Genomic DNA, 8360 nt, shown 5'->3' on the forward strand with positions numbered 1-8360 from the left:
CTATATTATTTGAGGTTGGATAATTCTTTAATTTCCTATTTTGCAGATTTATCTTCTGATTACAACTAACTGCTTTTCCAATGGGAGAATGCACAAAGCTTATTACAGAAAATAAAGTCAAGAACGCGTGAAAGCTGTGTACTTGATTTCCCTTTAAAGAAATAGAAAAAATATAGTGGTAAGTGCATAGAGCTCAGACAATATACGTTTATGAATCTGCAGTATGCAGCACTGCCCACAATATTCCTGCCTCAAATAATAGAGGGTACTTAATTTTAATCAAATTATTTTGTTTATATTCATATTTTTAAAATCTCATGTATCATTAAGCAAATATTGTATTAAGTTTTTAACAAGGCTTCACTCCTTAATGAAATTTGAGTACTCTGAATAATGATGTGCATTGCAAATCAGTAAGTGGAAATATTTCATATGTAATACTGAATTATACTATCCTTTGTCATTTCTGTAAAAAAAAGAGGTTTGTAAGGGAAAGAAATTCTAAATATAATGAATCAGAATTCCCTTTTCCTGGGTCCAGGATTGTTTCATCAATCACTTTGCACAATTTACATGAGAATGAGAAAGCTGTTATGAATCCTTAAGTTTTTAGCTTTTGGGAGAATTTACACAATAATGATGAATGGTGAAATGCCATTACTGACAGCTCTATTCTAAGTAAGTAACAGTGTACTTATCTCTGAAAGCACATAAGAAAATGCATTATTGATTCTGTTTACTGGTGAATTAAAATCTTCTGATTCTAATTGAACTTATTTTCTACAGAACCTTTGCACATGTGATAAAAATGAGAAATATTGGATCAATGCTCACAGATCCATCAGAATCTGAATATTGATGAAAAGTCGTCTAAATGTAATGACCTTGGCCAAATATTCCATGTGTCTTCTCAATGTACATTTGATAAAATACATAATACAACTGAAAAATCTGACAATTTTAGATCTGGTAACCACAAGAATGCCTCAGTTGAACCATTTTACCTAAATTGACACAATAGACTGCACACTGGAAAAGAACTGTGCAAATGTAAAAAATGTGAAAAATCTTTAAATTTCTATTCCAATATTAGTCAAAATCTTGGAATCAACTCTGGAAAGAAAAACGAAAAATATAAAGAATTTGTTACATCTTTGGCTCTAGTTATAAAGTTCTCTAACAAAGCATCCAAAGTGGATAGAAGCGATATAAGTGTAAGAATTGTGGAAAATGCTCAAATCCTGCTGATCATCAAAAAATTCATACTGGAGAAAAATACTGTGAATTTGATGAATGTGGGAATTCCATTCATCATTTCTCAGCACTTGAAAGCCATTACAAAAAGCTTCCTGGAGAGGAACCTTACAAATGCAAAGAGTGTGGAAAGTGTAAACTTAGATGCCATTACAGAATCCTCACTGGAGAGAAGCCTTACATATGTCATGAATGTATCAACTTCTTTACTTTTTGCTCAAGTCTCAGAAAACATCATTAAATTCATACTGGAGAGAGGCCTTACAAATGTAAGGAATGTGACAAACCCTTTCTCTCCTTCTCACATCTTAAATCACACCAGAGAATGCATATGGGAGAGAAACTCTATAAATTCAGAAAGTGTGGCAAATCCTTTAAGTGGTTGTCAAGTATTGAAGAGCATCACAGTATCCATTCTGGAGAGAAACCTTACAAATATAAGGAATGTGACAAATCTATCACCTTTGTTTCAAGGTTTTGAAGACATCAGAAAATTCATACTGGAGAGAAACCCTCCAAATGCCAAGAGTGTGGCAAGTCCTTTAAATCAGTGCCAGATATTACAGATCATCACAGAATCTATTTTTTGAGTGAAATATTACAAATGTCGGGAATGTAACAAATCCTTTGTTTCTTGCTCATATTTTAAGTAATATCAGAGAATTCATACTGGAGAGAAACACTACAGACATAAGGAATGTGACAAATCCTTTGCCTGGTTCTGCAGTCTTAAGTCACAGAAGACAATTCATACCAAAGAGAAACCATACAAATGCAAAGAGTGTGGCAAGTGGTGGTCAAATATTGAAAAGCATCACAGAATCCATATTGGAGAGAACCCTTACTAATGTAAGGACTGTGACAGATCTTTCACATTTGTGTTAACTTTTAGTAGACATCAGAAAATTCATACTGGAGAGAAACTCCACAAATGCCAAGAGAGTGGAAAGTCCTTTAAGTTGGTTGTAGACATTAAAGAACATCACGGAATCCATGTTGGAGAGAAAGGTTACAAATGTAAGGAGTGTGACAAATCTTTGCCAAGAGCTCAACTCTTAAATAACATCAGAGAACTTATTCTGGAAAGAAACCCTGAAAATGCAAAGACTGTGAAAAATCCTGTAAGTGGATGTTAGCCATGAAAAGGTATCACAGAATCCACACTGGGGAGAGACCTTAGGAATGTGAAAAATTCTTTACCCAGCCTACAAACCTTAAAATTCATCAAAGACATCATACTGGAAAGAAATCCTTCACCCAGAGTGCAAAACTGAAAACATTTTAAAATTCATACTGCTGAGAAAACTTGCCAGTATTAATTTGACAAATTCTTTATCTAGGGCACTCTCCTTACAAACCAAAACAGAATCAATACTAGGAAGAAATATTATTAGCCTAAGTGATATGTGAAAGCCTTTAATGAATGTTTAAAACTTAGAAAACATCCCAGTAGTTATACTGAAGAAGTGTCCTGAAAATGTAACACAATCTTGTAAAATCTTTAAATAAATCCAAACTGAGAAGAAACTTAAAATCATGAAGTATTTGATAAAATCTTCAGTTATTCTTCCAAATGTGTTCATCACTGAATCCATACTGGTGAATGTGTATAAATATACAGTCTCATGTTATCCCCTGTCATGCATATTGGAAATATACACTAGGGATTGTCCTAAAATAGAATTTGTCAAATTGTTAATGTTGGAAATTGTCCATTTTGCTTATATGAAGGAGATTTTACTATGGCCCACCTAAACAGAGACTAAGTTAAATGAATGGAAGGGAATAAGCAGATTTTCCCTGAAACTGATAGTGCAAGTATTTTGTTGAGAATTTTGGCATCTATGTTCATTAAGGATACAGGTGTGAAGTTTTCTTTTTTGGCTATATCGTTACCTAGTTTTGGTACTAGAGTGATGCTGGATTCATAGAAGGATTTTGAGAGACCTCCCTCTCATTCGATAGTTTTGAATAATTTAAGTAATGTTGGTTGGAATTCTTTAAATGGCTAGTAGAGTTCTGCTGAATTCTGGTAGAATCCATCTGGGCCTGTTTTCTTTTTTCCTTTTTTCTTTTAGTCAGGGGGCATAATACTGTTTTAATTTCCTTATATGTTATAGGGCTGTTTAAGCAGTTGATGTCTTCTTGGTTCAGCGTTGGTGGTTCTCATGATTTTAAATATCCATCCCTTTCTTTTAAATTTTCAAATTTAACAGAGTATAGGTTTTTAAAGTATTCCCTTACAATGTTCTTGATCTTTTGAGTGTCTGTTGTGCTATTTCCCCTTTCATCTCTGATTTTTTTTTTGAATTTGCTCTTTTATTCATTTTCTTAACTAGGCTAAGGGTTTCTCTATCTTGTTTAGCTTTTCAAAGAACCACTTCTTAGATTCATTAATTTTTTTGTATTGTTTTCTTTGTTTCTGTTTCATTAATTTCTGATCCAGTTTTTCTTATTTCTTCTCATCTGCTTGGCTTGGATTTCATTTGTTCTTGCCTTTCCAGAGTCTCGAGTTGCAATGTTAAGTCATTTATTTATGCTATTCATGATTTTTCAATGTAGGTACCTAGAGTTATAAACTTCCCTCTTAAGACTGTTTTTAAAGTGTCCCAGAGGTTTTGCTGTGTGGTATTGCTCTTTTCATTAAATTTGAGGAATACCTTCCTTTCTTATCCTTTGACTCACTCATGACTCAGGAGTGTGTTGTTTAATCTCCATGATTTCTAGTAGTTACTAGGGCTTCTTCTTGTGTTGATTTTAAACTTTATTGAATTGTGGTCTGATAGAACACATGGAATTATTGCAATTTTTTTCATATTTTTTGAGGTTTGTTTTGTGCCCCAGCATGTGGTCAATTTTTGCAAAAGTTCCATGGGGTGCTGAACAGAAAATGTATTCTTTGGTACTTGGGGAATTTTTGGTAGTTGTCTGATAGGTCCATTTGAATTATGCTATTATTTAATTTGGTTGTCTGTTTATTCTTTGGTTGACTGTCTGATGGGGAGAGAGTATTTTAGCCCCCTACTGTTACTGTGTTGGGATTAATCATCTGTCTTAAAGTCCTGTAATGTTGTTTTGATGAATTTGGGAGCACCAGAGTTTGGTGCATACATTTTCATGATTTTATTGTCTACTTGGTTAATTGTTCCTTTGACCAGAATGAAGTGAACCTATTTTTCTCTTCTGATCAGTTTTAGTTTGAAGTCCATTTTGTCAGACATAAGAATTGCAACCCTTGTTTGTTTCTTAGTGTCATTTTCTTGGAATATTCTCTTCCATCCTTTCACTGTCAGTAGTTCCTGTCATTGAAGGTGAGATGGGTTTCTTGCAGAAAACAAAAGGATGGATTTTGTTTATTTATTTATTTATTTATTTATATGGGGCTTTTGGATACTCCTTAAAATCTTTTCGCGATTAGACAAAAGCTCCTAAATACTTTCAACATTTTTGGCCTTTGTAACGAGTATGTTGCTAAGAGGCCCAAGAACATTTTGATTTTTAGCCAAGAAACTGGCTACTTTTCTTTAGGATCTATTTTCCCTAACTTCCTAGCTAATTCCTACCTCCTATTCTTATCACAACATCCTCTGAAGTCGTTACCCAGCTTGCAGATAAGGAATCAGGATGCAGACAGCTCTGGCTTCTTCCATGCTGAACAGGGAAACAGGGTGAGGCAATTGGGGTACTCCTTCAGTGGGTCTGTCTAGAAGATTCCCAAATTGCATAACTCTTATCTGTAGGAGGAAAAGAAAGTCCTTGACTGGTGAATAGGAGATGTGAAGGAAAAGTAAAAGCAAGAGTAATTAGAATTACAGGTTATAGACAGGGAACTAGAAAAAAGTCAGCACAGGGCAATTTTCAAATGTTCATATGAGAATCCATTTGAATTTCTTAATAAGGGCTTCCAAAAGCATCCCCCTATTGGGTTACTCCTCATTTTTCTTTTGCTGCCCAGGCTTGACTCTGGAGTGATGGATTCAGAATTTTCTTTCAGACATTTTGATAGCTGTTGGAGTGGTTTGAATCAGTGTTATTTCCCTCTCAAAGGCTTCTAGATAGGTGGAGAAAATGAATTTATCCATTATTTTAGAATAATGGGTTGGCACCCTTAGCTAAAGGTGGGCGCTACAGTTTTGCTGACCACAATTTGAAGTCTTACATCTGAGCAGCACTTTCTAATTAGGAACAAAATCATAAATGAGAAATAATAGTAGAAATAACTTTTTATATGGACTTAAGCCTAAAGTCTAAGAAGTGTAATCCCTTTAACTCTTAAAGAAATATACCAACCACTTTACTCTTTTCCTTTTCAGAGTTTAAGACAATACAGTTGGCCCAAGTAAATCAATTTATTTTTACACTTATGGCCAAGTGAGGATCTGTTCCTCAGGGATCACATGGGCTTGGGAGGAGCTCCTGGCTCCTTTCTTCTAGCATTTCCACCTATCTGAAGATAAGTCAAAGGTCCTGCTTGACGATGGCTGCCTTTACTTGGAAGCATGGATGAGATGTTTCCTCTGAGTTGAACCTCCTCTTTGTAGACTGGACAATGATTCAAATCCATCTTATAGGGTCTCCATGGACTCCCTGAACAAGAGGCCAGGTACCTCACCACAATTACAGGACATTTTGAGAGATGTTCCATAGTCCCATGCAACTTAGTCAACCTTAGAGGACAAGGGGCAAAAACTGTCCTTTAAGTGTCTCTGAAGAGATTAGTATACACTTCAAAGTATGGCTGTTAAACATCCAATAAGGTTAGTTCCACCAATCTGGTACTTTTATTTATTTATTTATTCATTATTTGTTATTTATTTATTTATTTTTTACTTTTAATTACCTTGTACTATGTAAATAAAGATTGGTGTAAAAAATCAAATATTCTCAGTTAAACCTTGACTGGATATGTTTTTTTTTTTCCTTAAACATGTTGACTAAACTATGACCTTATAAATTTTAAGATTATGTGTATATTATTTTTGTCATCCTTTATATCATAGCAAACCTACACAGACCTTCATCACTTGCTTAAGCTCTCTCATTTTTCTGCCTATTTTTGGAAAATATCTCATTCCCATATCCTTTTAAAATCTTGCACGTTCTCATTTTCTTTCCTTCTTCTTTTTTCTTAAAATAATTATGAGACATAATAGCATTAACAAATAAATTTTCCATTTGTTCTAAGAATTATTTTCCTGGGGATACTAAGGAATGCTTATTCACTTTTAAAGTTCTAGTGTCAAGCCAATGTGCCATTAAAGTTTTACTGTGGAACCAATCAATTTACTAAGCTTACTTACCAAGAGAACTGAGGAGTTGCTAAGGTGTATGTTTGGTCTGAGGGTTTGCACAATGGGAAGCCTTTATCCAGCATGGATCAAGCCTCCTCTTCCTAGCATTCTGCAGATTATATACTTTAGCCCCTATCAAATCCACGATACCATGTGTAATTAGTGCCAAATTTCATACAGTTTGCTGGGCAGAGTGGCTGGATACTCCTGAGAGGGTCCAATGACTCTGCTTGCCACTCTTTCATGAGTACAATTGTCAATAAGCCCAATTGTGATGATGTTTGGCAATCAGGCACAGCTGAAGTAGTGATGATGGTAGTTATTTCACACAGAAGATATTGCTATAGAGTATCATCTTATTAAAAGAACATGGAATTTAAAAGGATTTGGTGCTAGGATCCACAAATGAGGCATAACATAAGACTTTTGTTTTTCTGAGTCTATTGTACTTTACTCAGTGTAACAGTTTCTAGATCCATCCATTTACCTGCAAATTTCCTTATTTTATCTTTCTTTACTGCTGAATAGAACTCCATTGTGTAAATACATCACATTTTTGTTAACTACTCATCAGCTGAGGGCCACTTAGGTTGCTTCCATCTCTTAAGGATAAGTCCTTTGAGTATATGCCAAGGAGTGATATAACCAGGTCACATGGTAGGTTCATTTTTAGTTTTTTAAGAGTTCACTTCATTTCCAGAGTGATTGCATGAGTTTTCAATCCTACCAGTAGTGAATTAGTGTTCCCCTTTCTCCACATCCTCGCTAACATTTGGTATCATTTGTTCTCTTGATCCTAGCCTGTCTGAGTTAAGGTGAAACCTTAGGGTGGTTTTAATCTGCATTACCCTAATTACTAATGAAGACAATGCATGACCCATGCTGGATTTTGTTTCCTAATCTGTTCAACTAGCCTATGTCTTTTGATTGGGGAGTTCATTCCATTGATATTTAAAGTTATCATTGAAAGATATGTATTGGCTGCCATTATTTTGGTTACTGTACATGTATTCTTTCAGCCTATTTGTGTCATCAAAGACTTTTTCTTTCCTTTTCAATTATAATAGACCTTTTTGCTGAGTAAAGTATTCTGTGTTGGCATCTGTAGTCATTTAGAGCTGGAAATACCTTGGTCCAGGTTCTTCTGGCTTTCATAGTTTGCATTGATAAATCAGCTGTAATTCTGATGTGTTTTCCTTTATATGTAAGTTGTTGTTTTTCTTTTGCAGCTTTCAGTATTCTTTCTTTGTTCTGTACACTTAGTGTTTTTATTATGATGTGTCATGGGTAGTTTCTTTTCTGGTCTCTGATTCAGGGAGGCAAAACCTGGCTTCTCTTGAGCTACATTATCTTCTTATGACCAAAAGAAAGTACCAAAAGCAACACTTGGATAAAACAGAGAAACAAAGAGGATATCTTTCAGTAGCTATGTGTAACCCCAGTACTTGTCTCCATCCATCTAATCTAGGATTGTAACTAGGTGTGCAGTACAAGCTAGAGGAGTGGACTAAAAATTTTGGTTGTAACAGTAATTATTATAAAACAAATTTAAAAGCATAAAGATAAATTGTACCTCAGGATAAAAGTAATTCTTACTTAAACAACACATTTTAAGCACTAGAGATCATATTATAGAAGTATGGTTAAGTTAAGGGTCAAAGAGATGACATTTTGGCCTAAAAAATATTTTTGGGTTAATTTACCAGTTTTACTTTGTATGAGACTTTATAAGTGGATTGATATCAAGTAAATTAATTTGAAGAAACGAAAACTTGTGTAGACCACACACACACACACACACACACACACACACAC

General features: G+C 34.6%; 1 pseudogene; it reads left to right on the top strand.

Moving 5' to 3' along the window:
- LOC103750800 overlaps positions 1–8360 on the top strand; it is a 45891-nt pseudogene that overhangs the window by 28504 nt on the left and 9027 nt on the right.

This window comes from Nannospalax galili, unplaced genomic scaffold, assembly GCF_000622305.1.
Source record: "Nannospalax galili isolate Female #2095 unplaced genomic scaffold, S.galili_v1.0 scaffold1947, whole genome shotgun sequence".
NCBI classification, from domain to species: Eukaryota; Metazoa; Chordata; class Mammalia; order Rodentia; family Spalacidae; genus Nannospalax; species Nannospalax galili.